The sequence below is a fragment of the Bidens hawaiensis genome, unplaced genomic scaffold, assembly GCF_021521415.1.
Source record: "Bidens hawaiensis isolate Kalapana, Puna unplaced genomic scaffold, B.hawaiensis_p1.1 tig00056984_1, whole genome shotgun sequence".
Taxonomy (NCBI): domain Eukaryota; kingdom Viridiplantae; phylum Streptophyta; class Magnoliopsida; order Asterales; family Asteraceae; genus Bidens; species Bidens hawaiensis.
In genome coordinates this window covers 69,472-87,940 of record NW_027500280.1, presented here as the reverse complement: position 1 = coordinate 87,940, position 18,469 = coordinate 69,472, and the positions used below count along the sequence as shown (strand labels likewise).

General features: G+C 36.2%; 1 long non-coding RNA gene and 1 pseudogene across 2 annotated transcripts; both read left to right on the top strand.

Annotated features, from left to right (window-relative positions):
- The first annotated feature begins 4,055 nt into the window (after window positions 1-4,055).
- On the top strand, window positions 4,056-6,025 carry LOC143601696 (uncharacterized). Its single transcript, XR_013147702.1, has 4 exons — window positions 4,056-4,092; window positions 4,179-4,284; window positions 4,658-4,746; window positions 5,732-6,025. It is a non-coding gene; the product is annotated as an uncharacterized LOC143601696 (long non-coding RNA).
- An 11-nt stretch (window positions 6,026-6,036) lies between these two features.
- On the top strand, window positions 6,037-18,451 carry LOC143601694 (proteasome activator subunit 4-like; annotated as a pseudogene). Its single transcript, XR_013147701.1, has 21 exons — window positions 6,037-6,179; window positions 6,288-6,405; window positions 6,490-6,708; window positions 6,804-6,984; window positions 7,484-7,544; window positions 7,646-7,854; window positions 12,248-12,455; window positions 12,543-12,622; window positions 13,139-13,256; window positions 13,337-13,498; window positions 14,404-14,572; window positions 14,935-15,077; window positions 15,410-16,385; window positions 16,754-17,029; window positions 17,109-17,204; window positions 17,276-17,454; window positions 17,571-17,652; window positions 17,780-17,904; window positions 17,972-18,064; window positions 18,162-18,315; window positions 18,401-18,451. The product of XR_013147701.1 is annotated as a proteasome activator subunit 4-like (transcript).
- The last annotated feature ends 18 nt before the right edge of the window (window positions 18,452-18,469 follow it).

Sequence of the window (18,469 nt, the reverse complement as noted above, 5' to 3'; positions counted from 1 at the left end):
GTAAAACTTCCTTTAGATGACCGAATCTGCTTTTCAAATCTTCCCATATCATATATGGGTTATCATAATTAAAATACTCATGCTGTAGCAATTCATCAATATGTTTATGGATGAAAACATCAGCTCTTGCTTTATCCTGGTCAGAGCAATCATTGTGTTCTTGGATTGCGTCTAACACATCCATAGATTTTAAATGTCTTTTGACATTTGCTGTCCAAGACATATAATTTTCTCCAGAAATGTTGAGTGCTGGGAATTCGAGTTTTGCTATATTTGACATTTGTTGCTAAACATAATAGAGCAAATAATAAGATAAATATTAGAATCCATATATATCAATCAACAATGAGATACAATACATTGGTAGAGCTATAAACATATAAAAGAAAAAGAACATGCCGAACTCTTCAGATGGGAGATTAAAAATTAGAATGAGAAGTAGTATAAGCATTATAGTGACCAACATCAAAACCGGGTGAATCATTTTGAGAATTTTATCTTGGATAAATTTAATAAGAAGAATGTTTATTGTAATGAAATGGGGTTAATGATTGGTTATTTATAGTGGAGGTTTATAACCCATTTATAACGGTTATATTACCGTTTATAACGGTAATATTACCGTTTGTGTGTGTGTGTATATATAATATATAATATTAATTATTTTAAAGTAAGATAATAAATAAGATATTAAATATAGTTTATTTTATAAAATATATATAATTAGTATGCACAATAATAAAAATAGAATTGTTAGTGTAAATAAATCTAACTTCTAAAATAGTTATCAAATTTTAATAACAATGTTTATACACATTATTGCTATTACTCAGTATATTAGTTAGTATATGTATATGCATAGATATATATCTAATGTACATAATTAAAGAAATGTTTATGATGCTTATGTAGATACCTTTGTGTCTATTACCTTTCTTGGTTAGGATATAAGCGGCTCGTGCTGATAACGTGTTATAATATTACTCTTAATTACAACAAGATTATTGATAAAGAGACAGGGGATAAGAAAAGTAAGTATGTAATATCTTTTGGGATGCCAGTACTCGTTATACATACACTCTATTTATAATGTTAGAATACTGTTTGTGAATACTATTTAGGGGGGACAAACATGCATTATTGCTTTGAAAGAAATGGTCATCAAAAATCGTCGGTGGATTCACCTTTGAAAAAGTGGTCATCCAAAAAAAACGTCGGTGGATTCATATTATGTTATATTATATTAAAATTGTAAGTAACTAATTTCCCAAGAAAAGGAAGCAGTCCAAATCAGCTTCTTCTTCACCGTCTACTTGCGTTGCCGGTTACCCGTTCCCTCCCTCCCTCCCGTACGTATCCACTACTATTTCATTTGACCACTTGCACTCTGTGTCTTGCTCAGAAAGAAACCCATCACCTCTACATATACATATACATTCACAACACACACACAGTAGTTACATAATGCATCATCATCATCATCGCTATAACGCCTGGCTCCCGCCTCCCGTGGCCAACGCCACCACCAAAGAGAAACAATCATTGGCCGCCGTCGTAACTTCCGTCAAACAGTCCTACACTACGGATGATCCTCACTCCACACTCAAATATATTTCACTCATCCACGTGTATGTAACCTCTAATTATTATTACTTCTTTTACACTCTTAATTCGCCATCTGCATTCCTCTGCAACTTACTGCCATCGCATGCTCCTTTATACTTCATTTTACCGCCAATTTTCATTATGTGCTTGTTTATTGAAATTCGATTACTAAATTCAATTATTGAACCGAATCGATTTTTACCGCGAATTTTGATCGTTTACTTGTTTTTTGGCCTGTTTGTTGAAATTGATGAATGTTTTATTGAAATTTTGATGTGTTATTGATGTTTTACCTTAACAGGATAACTGTTAGTTCTGTAATAAATTCAATTTTTGACAACGGTTAGATTCTTCACTGAAATAGATAGATAGCATATTCTAAAAATTAGGTTAAATATCTCTTCAACGAATTTCGAATAGTCAAATTAGTCTCGGAATTGAGTAAATTCAATTATTGAGCTCCAATTTAACCTAATCGAATTTCAAGTTTATCGAGTCCGATTTGCGCACTTAACAAATTGTTCTGGAAGTAATCATTAAAATGAAGTAGCAAGTTAAATGAACTTGAAATAAGATACACAAGCGTGTGTGCGTATATAAAATAAAAAATTAATGCATAATTTGAATTCAAATGTCAAATTAAATCTAATTGAAAATCACAAACTCGTATTCGATTGGAACTTTTATTACTATATTCGGATCAAATTTAAATGTTCAAAAACTGAATTTAAACAAGGAGTTCGAATCGAATTTGGAGTTTTTAGAGTCCGATTTGAATACTGAAAACCCCTTTTAATTGGATGGGACACTTATTTGTTATACAACTAATTACACACTATTATGAATCATGCAGGTTCATTGAGGCGAAAAGTGAAGTATCACTGAAGATGTTACTGCTCTTGTGGAATTTGGGCTGCAAGTGTTTAATGCATCACAAGACAAGCTTTATGTTCAGGTCAATATTCTTTCATGTCACAAAGAATATGTTAATTCATTTATATACTGAATTTGGAATCCTGTTGTTAATGATTAGGTGAGATGGGGAAATCTTCTTGCGTACTTGCTTAATAGTTTTCACAAGAAGTTGACTTTGAAAGTCAACTGGCGTCCGTTCTAGAATACTTTGGTTCAAACACACTTTACAAGGTAATATATCATATGACTCAAACACACTTCAATTATATAAACGGGGATAAATTGTTTTATCTTGATTATTTTTATTGTGTATATGTTCAGAAATACAGGACCCGAGGGATTTAGGATAAGACAAAGACATTTTGAAGCAGTCACATCTCTTGTTCGTTCTTGCAGAAGATTCTTCCCTTCTGGTTCTGCAAATGAGATATGGTCTGAATTTAGGTAAAATTTTGAACTTCATAATGCTAACTAAAAGTAACTAAAGTAATACTACTTTGAGTAATGAAATTGAATGAAATTGAGTTTCAGATCTTTACTTGAAAATCCATGGCTTAACTCCGCTTTTGAAGGTTCTGGATTTGTGAGCCTTTTCTTCCTACAAATGTTGATAATCGGGACTTCTATTCATGGTATTTATGGTTTTATATATGTTTATTTAAACGAACCCAATGAACATGAACAGAGTATGTTAGTGTTTGTTCATTTAAATTTAACCGAACATGAAAATTAAACGAATGTGGTTTTCTTGTTTGTGCTTGTTCGCTAAGAAATTAACATGTTCGTGACCGTTCATGTTCGTCCGTTAACAGTTAACGTACGATTCACAAACGTAAACGAGCGAGCATAATTGAACATAGATGAATGAGCATAACTGAGCTAATTTAATGTAAATGTGAACAATGTATCGGGACTAAAAAGATTATAAAACTAAACTAAATTTTAATGGTCCTAAAAATCTAAATGAGTGTATTAGTGAGAACTTACATGAACAAACGAACATTAATGAGGAAGCAAATGAAAATAAGAGAACGAGTGTTCACAAACATAAATGAAAAAACAAGACATGTGTTCATGTTCGTTTGTTTATTAAATAAACGAACGTAACCGAACGAGTTGCTGAACGTTTGGTTTGTTACATGTCTATGTGTATTCTCTTATTTTTATTTATTAAATACTGAAGCTGTTTAAAAACATTCTTTTGTCATGACAGTGAGTGGATTGACGCGTGTATTTTTCAATGGATTTCTATACCAAATTGCAAGTTTTGGAACAGCCAATGGGCTGCTATTATGGCTCGTGTTATTAAAAACTACAAATTCAAGAACTGGGAGGATCTTTTACCTGAAATATTTAGTCGGTTTCTCAACATGTTTGAGGTACTTTCAACATGTTTGGCTATAATTAAATAAAAAAGATTGTAATGGCATTATAATGATAATAATAATCATGTAGGTGCCTGTGGCAAGTGGCGGTGAGGCCTACCCTTTTTCCATTGATGTCCCGGAAATTACAAGTTTCTTGTTTTCTAATAAATCAAAAACTCCAGCTAAAGCAATTGCAAAATCAATTGTAAGATTAATATGCAAGTGATAAAAATGTGTTTTTTAATTCATATTCGGTCATTAAACAGATTTATTTTGTTCTTGTTAATGCAGGTTTACTTGTTAAGGCCTGGTAGCTCGGCTCAACAACACTTTGACAAATTGGTCAACCTCTTAGAACAGTTTGTTTTCTAATTTCTAGATTTTGTTACTTTGCTACGTGCAGTTTCTGTTAATTTTGTGATTATAGTTTGTGTATCTAAATGTTTGAATTTTATTGCAGATATTATCATCCTTCTAATGGTGGTCATTGGACAAAATCACTAGAGAGATTTTGTTTCACTTGGTGTATACCTTTAGAAAACGTTTGCAACGAGAGAAAGAGTAAGAATTCCCATCCACTTTTTGGCGTCTTTTTTTTTCTATTAATTGTCTGACTTTATATGTAAAAATGTGTTTATATAGGAATCCGGATAGAAATGAACAGATTGGATTCTGTTTAGGTCAACCAGAAAGGGAATCTTTTGTGAGGACTGTTCTGAAATTAATTGATCGTGGTCAATACAGCAAAAATGAAGACCTTTCTGAAACAGTTGCATCAGCAACTTCTATTTTGTCTTATGTGGAGCCCGCTTTGGTTCTCCCCTTTTTGGTGTCTCGTTTTCATATGGCGTTAGAAACGGTTAGAGAAACAATAACATATTTTTCTGCAAGTTGACTTTGACCAAATTGACCCGTTTGACCTTTCCCCTTTTTGCTAACTTTTTAATGTTCACCCAAATGACCCGTTTGAGATACTACAACCCAAACCAACCAAAACTGTAAACGGGTTCGGTGACGGGTCCAAACCGGTGAGGCTGGGCTGGGCTGGGCTGGACTTACATTTACATATTCAACATATTCCTATCAAATTGTAACATATTTCAGTAAGCTGACTTTGACCAAGTCGAACCATTTGGCCTCTGTCTTTTTAGCTAACTCACCCATTTGACTCGTATCAGATGATCAAACCCAAATCAACCCAAAATGTAAACGGGTTGGACGACGGGTCCAAACGGGTCAGGCCAGGCTGGGCTGGGCTTACCTATTCAACATATTTTATCAAATTATAACATCTTATACAGTAATTGACTTTGATCAAGGTGACCCGTTTGAGCTCTTTATCTTTTTAGCTAACTGTTAAACACTCACCCATCTGACCCGTTTGAGATAATACAACCAAATAAACTTAAAATGTAAATGGATCCAAATGGGTCAGGCTGGACTGGGCTTACCTTTCAACATATTTTGTCAAATTGTAACATATTTTTTCAATAAGTTGACCTGTTTGACCTCTTTCTCTTTAAGCTAACTTTTAAATGTTCACCCATCTGACGACCTGTTCGAATAATAAAGCCCAAGTCAACCCAAACAGGCTGGGCTGGGCTTACCAATTAAACATATTTTTGTCGAATTACAACATATTTCTTCAGTACGTTGACTTTGACTAAGTCGACCCATTTGACCTCTCTCATTTTATCTAAATTTTTAACGTTCACCCATCTGACCCATTTGAGATAACACAATTCAAAATGCAAATGGGTTGAAATTGCCATCACTAACCCCAGGTGTTGTATCCAGTGGTTGTGTGATTGAAGTTTTACTCTTGCTGGTTTTTATCTGGTTAGATGACAGCAACACATCAATTGAAGACAGCTGTAACGTCAGTGGCGTTTTGTGGACGATCATTATTTTTGATGTCATTATCTGCTTCAAAATTGAAAATAGATGATGTTAATGATGCTGATATGTTTCGTGATCTTTTGATGATATCTTTGAACAATGCATTGCTCGGGATGGATGCCAATGATCCACCCAAAACCTTAGCAACTATGCAACTCATCGCCTCCATATTTTCCAACGTAATTACAAACATTAATGCATAATATTAAAAAGTTGCCAGTTTTTTAAAATATGTATTTCATTTAACTGAAATGCCGATTCAGATACTACATTGGATGATGACGATAAGGATAATTTGCCATTCATGCCTGCAGAATGGATCTCAGAATGGCTTGATGAGTTTCTATGCTGCCTTTTTTCTTTGTTACAACACTTGGAACCTAGTAGTGTTTTGTGAGTACCCTATTTACATATTTAGCTCTTCCAATTTGGAACCTTTTGACTTTTGCTCCTAAGTTTAGTTTTTGGTAATTCATTAAAGAAAATGATGACATGCTGCAGAAATGAAGATGCTCACTCACCTGCCACATCCGGAACATTCTTAGTTGAGGATGGCTCTCAATATTTCTGCATGTTGGAAATATTATTCGGAAGGCTTTCAAGATCCTTGTACAACCAGGTATAATCATAATCTTGCTTATCTGGACTAAAAGATTATTTGTTCCATTATAAATTAAGATTTTTATTTATTCTTACTGAATAGGCTATTAAAAAAATTTCCAAGTTTTTGAAAACAAATATTCTACCGGGAGCTATTACTGAAGTTGGGCTGCTGTGTTGTGCTTGCATACATTCAAATCCAGAATTGGCGGTTAATCAAGTTGTTGAACCTCTTTTATCTTCTATTATATCAGCTTTGAAAGGAAGTCCTCTCACAGGTTTTGGTGGAAGTGGAAATTTCACTAGCCAATCTTTGAATAAGGTTTTTGTTTTGTAATTCTTTTAATAATTTGTCGTATGTTTGACATTCATCTTGTGTTGATACTTAATTTTATTATTTATAATGAATATTTTTAGGCAAGATTGACACTTTCTCCAGCCCTAGAAACATCAGTAGAGTACCAGTTGAAGGTGCTGTCAATTGCAACCACTTATGGTGGTCATTCAGTTCTCAATTACAAGGATCAGTTTAAGGAGGCCATACATTCTGCCTTTGAATCCCCATCTTGGAAGGTTTTATAAATCTCTTGGATTTATGGTTGTGCGTGGTTGGTTTGAGTCAGTTTCCGGGTTTATGAAAACTGCCCGGTTTCAGTTTTTCGTTTTTTTTACAATGGATTCGTTCGGTTTTGGTTTTTCAGTTTTACGATTTAGGCTTGAAAATTTTGGGCAAAAAAATGTACATAATGGATTTGGGCCTGGAAGTTGGGTCTAAATTCTTTAGTTAACTGGTGATTGATTGATTGATAATTACACATTTAGAACTAAATTTTTGGTCTACACCATTTATTAATTTCCTATAATTTTTAAATGACTTAAAGTCGGGGTTTTTTCAGTTTTTAATTGACAACAAACCGAAACCGAACAGAGAAGACCATTTTTTAAAAGCTTAAAGCCAAATGATTTGTTTTCTGTTGGGTTTGGTTACGTTTCAGTTATTTCGGTTTCGTGCACACCCCTAATTTATGGTTCTTGGGATTAAAGATTTTCATATTTTTTTAAAAATATTTACAATTTGACAGGTTAACATAGCTGAGATCAAATTCTGCGGGCCCTACTTGGATGTCTGATTCTTTACTATCCTGTTGATCAGTACAAGTAACTTTAATTTATCATAACACTAACATTGAATGAGTTTCTATTACAATGTGAGTGTCTCAATAACACAGTTTTTGATGATATGCTGTTTGACTTCACAGGTCTGATTCACACCATTCTTCAATGACCCCACTGGAGGAATGGATTAGTAATAAAGATTTTTCAAATGATGAAGTGCTTACAGGGCCCACGTGGCATATTCCTAGCGCTGAAGAAATTCAATTTGCTAATGAGCTCCTAAACCTGCATCTGGAATCAGCTTTAGAGGAGCTTCTGAAAATATGTCAAGATAATATTCACTCTGATCCAGGTTGACCTTTGTTAGTTGTATTTAGTTATAATTAGGGTTTTAGCCCATATAGTTGACTAAAGCCCATGGGCCTTTTATGGGTTGATAGCTAGGGTTTATTTGTGTATAAATAGATGTAGTTGTTTATGTATTTCTCACACCTTCAAGTAATAAACATTACTTTCACTACAACCATCTTCTTTACATGGTATCAGAGCTACGGCTCTCGATCCAAACCCTAGCCGCGATCTGACCTGAACCCGAGTCTGACCAGCCGTCACCAGCAGCCTTCAGATCTGAAACAAGCCCCTGCCTTGTTGTTCTGTCCTGTCACGAAATCTTTTTTTTTTCGAGCGTGAAAGTACTGTTCACCGACGAGCACTGTTCACGTTGGAATCACCGTTCACGCCGGAATCACTGTTCATCGGAATACTGTTCACGCCGGAATCACTGTTCATGCCGGAATCACTGTTCATCGGAATACTGTTCACGCCGGAAATCACTGTTCACGCGGAAATTACTGTTCACAGCCGGAAGTCACTGTTCACTGCCGGAAGTTACTGTTCGTTTGCCGGGATTTCTGTTCAATGCCGGAAAGTTACTGTTCACTGCCGAAATTACTGTTCGCTGCCGGGATTAACTGTTCACGACGATTAACTGTTTACGCCGGAATCTGTTCCCGCCCTCCACCCGCACTTGTTACTGTTCACAGTCAATTTTCAGTTTCGTGTATCACTATGGGCGAAAATACATACATGTATACATTTACTAAAGAGGAGCATAATCTTATTCAACGGTTTCTTACCTCCCAGTTGCCTCATCCTCAAACTAGCTCGGCACATTTAGGTAAACCTTCTAGCCTTAGACTTATCATGGGTGATTGATTCTGGAGCCACACATCACATGACTGGGAATCGGGGTATTTTTTCTAGTCTTCAAAATGTTTCCCATGCACCGGTACGTCTTGCCGATGGATCTTCATGTCCCGTTCTCGGCATAGGATCCATCAGTAACTCGGAAAACCTAAAACTGTCTTCTATCCTATTTGTTCCTAAATTTCCTACCAGTCTTTGTTCAGTGAGTCAGATTACCAAACAAAACAACTGTTCTGTGACCTTTTATCCAACTCACTGCGTTTTTCATGAACTAGGAACAAACCGGGTAATTGGTACTGGTTTTGAATCAGGAGGTCTCTATCGTATATCCCCGTTTTCGCATCCTGTAGCAAACTTATGTGATTCCGCTGTCAGGGAGGCTCACTGTCGGTTAGGTCATCCCTCTACAGCGGTTCTGAGGCAAATGCGACCAGATTTACCACTTTCGTCTTTTAATTTTCATTGTGAGTCGTGTCAACTTGGTAAACATACCAGGCGTCCCTATCCCCCTAGGGTGCCCAATCGAGTCAGTTCTTGTTTTGAACTGTTGCATTCTGATGTATGGGGTCCTTGCCCTATCAAATCTACGTTGGGTTTTGAATATTTTATTACCTTTATTGATGACTATTCTCGCACTACTTGGGTTTATTTGTTGAAATCTCGTAGTGAGGTATTTTTCATATTTCGAGAATTTAATGCTTATGTTCAAAACCAATTTAACACCACCATTAAAACTTTTCGATCTGATAATGCTAAAGAATATTTTTCCACCGACTTTTCTTCATACTTAAAAACCAACGGCATTATTCATGAATCATCGTGTGCTTATACATCTCAACAAAATGATGTGTCCGAACGCAAAAATCGTCACATATTGGATGTTGCTCGCACAATCATGATCCAATCACGTGTTCCTCATCGTTTTTGGGGAGATGCCGTTCTCACTGCAACATATCTGATTAACCGCATGCCCTCAACCGTTCTTCATGGTAAAACACCGTTTTCTGTACTATTTCCCAACGATGATCCATTTCCTCTCGCACCTAAAGTATTTGGTTGCGTCGCCTATGTTCATGACCATAGTCCAAAAACCATCAAACTTGATCCCCGAGCCATTCGTTGTGTCTTTCTTGGTTACTCACGGGTTCAAAAAGGGTATCGATGCTATAGCCCATCACTTCACCGATACTTTACTAGTGCCGATGTTACTTTTCACGAGTCTCCTTACTTTCTCGAGTGTTCCACTCCTGTTTCTGACCCGTTTCCTGACCTCGATATACCCACATCTCCCTTCATCCCCACCATTCCTGTGTCAATTCCTTCTACCGATCCAATCTCTACTGATTCTGACCCACCGACAGAATCTCCGCCACTGCTTTTCACATATGCTAGGCGGGGTAGGGGTCAAACATCAGCGACTCTTGATTCACACCCTGGCCACGACCCCGAAATACCCTCCGATACTCCGTCTACATCTAAGCAATCCACACCTCTCACTAATACATCCTTACCCGATCCAACAACCTCTGTTACACCCGTTTATGATCCTCCTGGTGCCCCACTTCCCGATATACCTATTTCCTTTCGCAAGGAACCCCGGAAATGTACTCGTTACCCAATTCAGGACTATGTTGCCTACACCCACCTATCTCCTGAATCTCATGCGTACACCACTACCCTTGATTCCTACCCGATTCCCAAGAATGTGACGAGCGCTCTCGCTCACCTAGGATGGAGACAGGCTATGGAAGATGAAATTGGGGCTCTAAAGTCCAATCATACATGGGATCTTGAAACACTTCCTAAAGGGAAGCGTATTGTTGGTTGTCGTTGGGTGTTTACAGTTAAACTACACCCGGATGGCTCTTTACACCGCTTAAAGGCTCGGTTGGTTGCAAAAGGGTATTCTCAAGCATATGGCATTGATTACGATGAAACCTTCTCTCCGGTTGCTAAAATGCCATCTGTCCGTATTTGTATCGCTCTTGCTGCTATTAATCATTGGCCGCTCCATCAGCTTGATCTCAAGAACGCCTTTCTTAATGGTGTTCTTGAGGAGGAGGTATATATGGAGCAGCCCCCGGGGTTCGTTGTTGAGGAGGAGGCCTCGAAAGTTTGCAGACTACGTCGTTCTTTATATGGTCTTAAACAGTCTCCCAGAGCATGGTTTGGTCGATTCTCTAGTGTTATGGGACAGTTTGGGATGACTCGGAGTGCCTACGATCACTCTGTCTTCTTTAGACACCAGAAAGGAAAGAGGATTATCGTAGTTGTTTATGTGGATGACATTATAATCACAGGTGATGACGAGGTCGGGATTATCGAACTCAAGCAGTTTCTTCAGTCTCAGTTTCAGGTCAGCGACTTAGGTCGATTGAGGTATTTCCTTGGCATAGAAGTATCCCGCTCTCCACAAGGAATACTTCTCTCCCAACGAAAGTATGTTCTTGATATGTTAACTGAATGTGGCTTACTGGGTTGTAAACCTGTTGATACCCCAATGCTTCCTACAAAGAAACTCCTCCCAAAGGAAGGAGATCCAATGAAAGATCCTGAGCGATACAGACGGTTGGTTGGTAAACTTAATTATTTAACCGTCACACGACCGGATATCTCCTTTACTGTCAGTGTTCTGAGCCAATTTATGGCTACACCATACACCGGTCACTGGGATGCTGCCATTCGTGTCTTAAGATATCTTAAGACCTCACCTGGCTTGGGTATATTATACTCCGATCAGGGTCATTGTCGTGTAGGTGCCTTCACAGAAGGAGATGGTCGGATATCAGGGTTCTCAGATGCAGATTGGGCAGGTTGTCCGATTTCTCGACGATCTACCACTGGATATTGTGTGTTTGTTGGAGGAAATCTTGTATCATGGAAGAGTAAGAAGCAACACACGGTTTCCCGGTCGAGTGCCGAATCGGAATATAGAGCCATGGCAGATGTAACATCAGAGATGACATGGGTTCGTCGTCTTCTCAGAGAGCTCGGGGTTGTTTCTAATGACTTGATGAGGTTATACTGTGATAGTCAGTCAGCCATTCACATAGCCAAAAATCAAGTATTTCATGAGAGGACAAAACATATTGAGGTCGACTGCCACCTTATCAGAGATCGAGTAGTAGGCACACAAACTGATCCTCCTTCCATTCAACCAGTTCATGTGAAGACAAATTTTCAGCTAGCAGACATTCTAACTAAACAGCTCCGGAAAGCTCAGATAGATTTTATTTGTAACAAGTTGGGCATGATTAACATCTATGCTCCAACTTGAGGAGGAGTGTTAGTTGTATTTAGTTATAATTAGGGTTTTAGCCCATATAGTTGACTAAAGCCCATGGGCCTTTTATGGGTTGATAGCTAGGGTTTATTTGTGTATAAATAGATGTAGTTGTTTATGTATTTCTCACACCTTCAAGTAATAAACATTACTTTCACTACAACCATCTTCTTTACAACCTTAATGACTAAATTCTTGTTAAAGTTTTAATATCTTGAATTTGAAAATATAAATAACTATATGGATTTCCATACAGGAAGTGAAAAAGATCACTTGAAAGTGACTCTTTTACGAATAGATTCTTCATTACGAGGTGTTTTGTCATGTTTGCCTGATTTTATACCATCTTTCAAAACTGGGAAAGTCGAAGATCCACCTTTCTTAATTGCTGGAGCAACGGGGCCAATTGTTGGTAGAACTGGGTTGCGTGAAAAAGCTGCTGATGTCATCCATGTAGCCTCCAAGTAAAGAATTATGTCTTCCATTTATCATTTATTGTATTTTCTTTCTTTTTTTGTCATCTCATATTTATATGTCCGCATGGGTTACAGATACTTGCTTGAGAAAAATTCAGATGACAGCATTCTTTTGTTACTCCTCATTCGTATTATCGAGGCTTTGGGGAACTATGGTAATGTACCACTCCAACCATATTATTTTTACTTATGACGGGTCAAACAAATAAAACAATAGCTTAGAAGTGAACTGGACAAGTGGTTAAAACAGGTCAAAAGCCTATTTTAGTGCATAAAACCGTACAAATCATTTGCTCGAAATAATAGCTTATCACTAATATAATATAAGTTTCTGTGATCATAAATGAAACCAGGAGTGTGAATTTCTGACACGACATGAAACTAACACGAAATTCCCAGGTTTGAGTTTAGTATAGACGGGTTCGGGTCAGTTTCTGGTCGACCCTGCTTAGCTAAACGGGCTGTGTTCGTATCAATCCGTTGGGTTTGTGGGTTGACCCATTTCACCCAATTATTTTTTACTTTATTTTATAAATGTGTTTTATGTCATAAATTAAATTGATTGGGTATTTTATGTCAATATTTAAAAAGACTTAAAAGCGAAATTGTTATAAGATTTTATAATATATATATTTGTATATTTTGTTATAAATGACCAATTTTCTGTACAGGAAGTGGTGAATTTGAAGAGTGGAATAAGCATAGGCAGGCTTGGAAGGTAGAATCTGTTTCCATTAAAGAACCTCCTGTTAACTTTATTGTGCCATCTAACTCTAAAGGAAACAAAAGGTAAACTTTCTTAAATACATACGTACTGACATACATACGTACATACTTTTGACTGATGGCATCATTCTATATTTTCTTAGTTTATATATTGACAAAGCATACATGCACAACACATGGAGAACATCAAAATCATCTTATAACTTATAACGTACAAGTAAAAACGCCTCTCCTTCAGAAAATTTGGATGTTTTAGTAAACGACCTTCTTAATCTATGCGTTCATAGTTATGATAGCGTTCGCAAGTGAGTTCTTTTCTACACACCCAAAAAAGTATTTTAATACTTTTTTTTAATTAGTTTTAACTTAGTGCAACTGTTATTTTATTTGAGTTAATTATAGAAATGGTCCATGTGGTTTCGCCAGAGTCACATCTTTGGATACTAAGTTTTAAGAGTTGCAAGTTTGGGTTTTATGGTTTTGATTTTGTAACAAGTTTGGGATCTAAGAGCATTCTCAACCCGAACCCCATCTCTATCTTTATAATTACACAAAAAAACACTACATTTCTCTCTTCTGTTTAATTAAATAATATTTTTTATTCTTTTATCATTGCAGTTTTCTCTCTCCTCTACTCACAACCAATCTAACAAATATTAAAAAATAAATAGGGGCAAACAATGTTTCCCCAAATTTACAAAAAATCACTACATTTATCTCTTCACCCTATAATTTACACTCACAATCACTCACAACCTCATCCTATAATTTGCAAACTTCTCTCACATAATTATAGGAAATGGGATGAGAATGCTCTAAGAGTAGCTTCAGTTAATTTTTCTGTTAAATTCATGTAAATTGACCAAAATACCCTTTGAACTTTTAAAAGAAGATTTACGCAAAGGAGAAAGATGGGTTATTTATTTATTTATTTTTTTACTTTTTGAGAAGTTTGAAATTAACTTATCTTTTTTAAGTTACACAAATAGCCCCTGTAGTTAAAATAAACTGAATTACATAAACGGCCCTTAAGTTATAAAAGGGTATTATGGTCATTTATAAGAAGATAACAGAAAAATTTATGAACATGCTACAACAAAGCCTAAACTTGCAACATTTGGAACTTAGACCTCAAAGGTTTAACTTGGATCAAACCATAAGGACCATCTGTGTAATAAGGTATTCTAATTTACATATTGGTCTTCTTCAGGCTTGCTGGGAAATCACTTGCGAAATTGATCAAAAGATGGCCATGCTTTATTGAAAAATGTGTGCTTACACTCACTGAGAATTTAAGAAGCCCAAGCTCATTAGAATACACGGTTTTAGGTTCTTGTGCGGTTCTTGGAACTCAAACTGTTCTCAAGCATCTTAATTTGGTATGTTAGTTTTAATTATATTTCAAGAAGTTAAGCTTTTAAGTTGTGCCGTCCATTTTCTTGCTTACTTGATTTTATTTAAATACAGGAACCAAAATCCCTCTCATCTTTCCTACTTGGGATTCTTTTGAGGCAAGTGTATATGATATATATTATTCAAGTTTTGAATATTATTGTTGAATCTGGTAATCGTGTGACATTTAATTTCTTTTTTCATTTTTTGCTTTCAGTTCTCAGCATGAATCTTTAAAATCCCAGAGAGTTATCAATGAGGTATGTGATTATGTCTAGAGATGATTTTATTGCATATTTCAATGTGTTGTATCTTCTGACTTACCCTACTTATTTGCCAACATCAACAGCTTTTTTTTAAATACAACGCCTATTTTGAGGGGGTCTCTAGAAACATTTTCAAGAAGTTGGAAGACCATTCTGGGACAGACTTTGCAGCTTTGGTTTCTGAGCTTGGTTCAGTGAATTTTGAGTCAAGTAACTTGCATTGGAGGTATAACTTGATCGTTCATATACATATGCATGTGCATATAGGGACGCATTCTTTTCAAAACCAGTTTTATGTTGAGAATTGCGAGAACCGCATAAAGCACTTGCATAGTTGTACGTTGTACATTAATTATTTAATTAGATAGTGGGTAGGCGGTTATGTAATCGTCTTCCGTATAAAACTTAAAGCAAGAGATATGAGTGCATTATGCTGTACTTGCAATTGTCAACATATTTCTTGGTTCTGATTTGAACACTCCCCTTATCAATATATGTTTTTCTATGTATGTATGTGTGTGTATAGTTGTGCTGAATTTGCTTAATTGTTTCATGTAGGTATAACTTGATGGCCAACAGGGTTCTACTGTTGTTGGCAATGTCATCTAGAGACAAGCCCAATTTGTCATCAAAGATTCTTAATGAGGCTGCTGGTCATTTCTTAACGAATTTGAAAAGTCAACTTCCACAGGCAAGAATTCTAGCAATCTCTGCTCTAAATATGCTACTAAAAGAGTCACCTTACAAAGCTTCATCAGTCAATTCACAAGAAAATACTAAATCGTCACTCGAAGGCACTTTAAGTAACATATTTCAAGAAGAACGATTCTTTACTGACACTTTTGAAAGCCTCTCTAATGTCCATATCATTAGCGACACCGAAAACTCGTCTTCCAGGGGCAATAATGGCAATTCATCATTTCAAAGCATTGTAGACAAATCAATCACCCGTTTCTACTTTAACTTTTCATCTGCATGGCCCCGCACACCTACATGGATTTCTTCATTCGCAACTGATACTTTTTACCCAAGTTTTGCGCGTATATTTAAACGTTTAGTTCAAGAATGTGGTGTCGTGGTTCTACTGTCGCTAAAGACTGCTTTAAACGAGTTTGTCAATGCTAAAGAGAGATCCAAACAGTGTGTTGCTGCTGAGGCATTTGCGGGCTTGTTGCATGCTGATGTTATTGGGCTTGTGGAAGAATGGGATAATTGGATGATGGCCCAATTGGAGAATATTATTCTTGCACCATCATTTGACTCAGTTCCTGAGTGGGCTGCTTGTATACGATATGCGGTTACGGGTAAGGGTAAATATGGAACAAAAATACCACTTTTAAGGCAACGCATTTTGGATTGTTTGGTTAAACCATTGCCCCACACGGTAACCACAATGGTTGTTACCAAACGCTACTCGTTTCTTTCAGCTGCTTTGATTGAAATCTCGCCTGCAAGAATGCCTTTATCAGAAATTCAGATTCATTATAAACTGTTGCAGGAGTTGATGGATAATATGAGTCATCCTACTGCCCATGTGAGTTAACATTTAATAATAATCTTTTTGCAAATTTATGACTTGTTTTTGGTAGGAAATTGCAAATAAAGGTAATCGATTTTGGTCAACTTTTGACCCAAACTGAAAACCATTAAGTTTCAGAACTTTTCAAGTTAAGGTTAAGTTTTTGATAACATTGACCATTTTGACTTTTTTATGACTTTTTAGAAGTTATGGTTTATTTTATAACGTTGACCATGTTGACCTTTTTCTTACTTCATACTTGGAAACCAGTTGACCTTAAATCTGAACATTTGTAAATTTAAATTGTTTTTACTGGGCTAAAAGTAGTTAGTTACTCTGACTATGACTATAAGTTTGACCAAAGCAGCCTTATATGTCAACAGGTTAGGGAAGCAATTGCTATTGCTCTTTCTGTATTATGCTCAAATATTCGGTTACATTCATCCGTTAACAAAGATTATTCATTTGAGAACGGGAAACATACAAAAACTGGAAAGTATGCTGGTAGTTGGGATCAGATTTTACTAAAAAAAGCATCTGAACTCGTGGTAGCAATTCAGAATGCAAATCCTTCTGATAGTTTGGATAATTTAGCAGAAGCAAACACACTCGCGGGGTCAGATAGTAACTCACCAGATGATGTTCAGTGGATGGAAACGGTACTTCATAATGTTTACTAACTTATTTTGTTTTAGTTTTATACATGTATTAATAATATCTGGTTTCTTTTATGTGTAGTTGTTCCATTTTGTTATCTCGTTAATGAAGTCTGGGAGATCTGCATTCCTACTGGATGTTCTTGTGGGGTTTCTTTACCCTGTGATCTCGTTGCAGGTGTGTAATAATATATATCTAATAATAGGAACAAAATAAATATTAATGACGAATTATTTGTTATTTTGAAGGAAACATCAAATAAAGATTTATCAATATTAGCCAAGGCAGCTTTTGGGCTTTTAAAATGGAGAATATTCACAAATGATCATCTCAGAAAGGCGGTATCGATTCTTCTATCTTTAGCTGAAGATCCTAACTGGCGGACCCGATCTGCAACTTTGACCTTTCTAAGGAGCTTTATGTACCGGTATGCAGTTCTTTTCTTCCTAATTTAATATCCTTATCATCATTTAAGATGGGTTTTTTGGTTCAAATTATTGATATGTCTTTGGAACCGTCATTCTGAATACTCAATTTTCACAGGCACATGTTCGTTCTTTCTGATGACGAGAAACAGAAAATATGGAAAGCTGTTGAGAAGCTACTTACAGATAACCAAGTAGAGGCAAGTTTTCTTAATAAAGAAAGATAACTGATCATGGAAACTATATTGTAAAATAATAATTATCCTGCACAACTTGATTCTAGACCAGAGTGATCGGTATTATTTAAACATTTGATGTTTGGTACAGGTAAGGGAGCATGCAGCAGCTGTATTAGCTGGCCTAATGAAGGGTGAGGATGGAGTATTATCAAAGGATTTCTGTGAAAGAGCTTATACTGAAGCTATGAAGCTTCAAACGAGGCGAAAACAAAGGTCTCCACTTGTTTCACCACATTAAGTATATGTTTGTGTGTTTATTAACTGTTATTATCAATTACAGAAGCTCAGGTGGCAGTTCTTCTGTGGCTTCCAAGCACGACCGTGTTCTTGCTCTAGCTGCTTGTGTGTTATCTGTTCCTTATGACATTCCTAGGTACATAACTGATTTTTTTTTCCTTTCTGTTGTCATTTCTGATACTTTATATCAAAAGTGAGACTAATAATTTTGGATTTTATATATATTGGTTTAGCTGGTTACCCGAGCACGCAACCTTATTAGCCCGTTTTGTCGGTGAGCCATCACCTGTTAAATCCACTGTTACAAAAGCAGTTGCAGAGTTCCGCCGAACTCATGCAGATACTTGGAGTGTGCAAAAAGATTCTTTCACTGAAGAACAACTTGAGGCAAGATTATAATTCACTTATATTTACTTGTTTAACATAAAAAAGTCTTTTTTAATGTGTTTGTAATCATGGTTGATATTTGTAGGTGTTGGCGGATACATCAATCTTCATCGTCATATTTTGCTTGATCTGGTAACTAGTCTGATAAAAACTG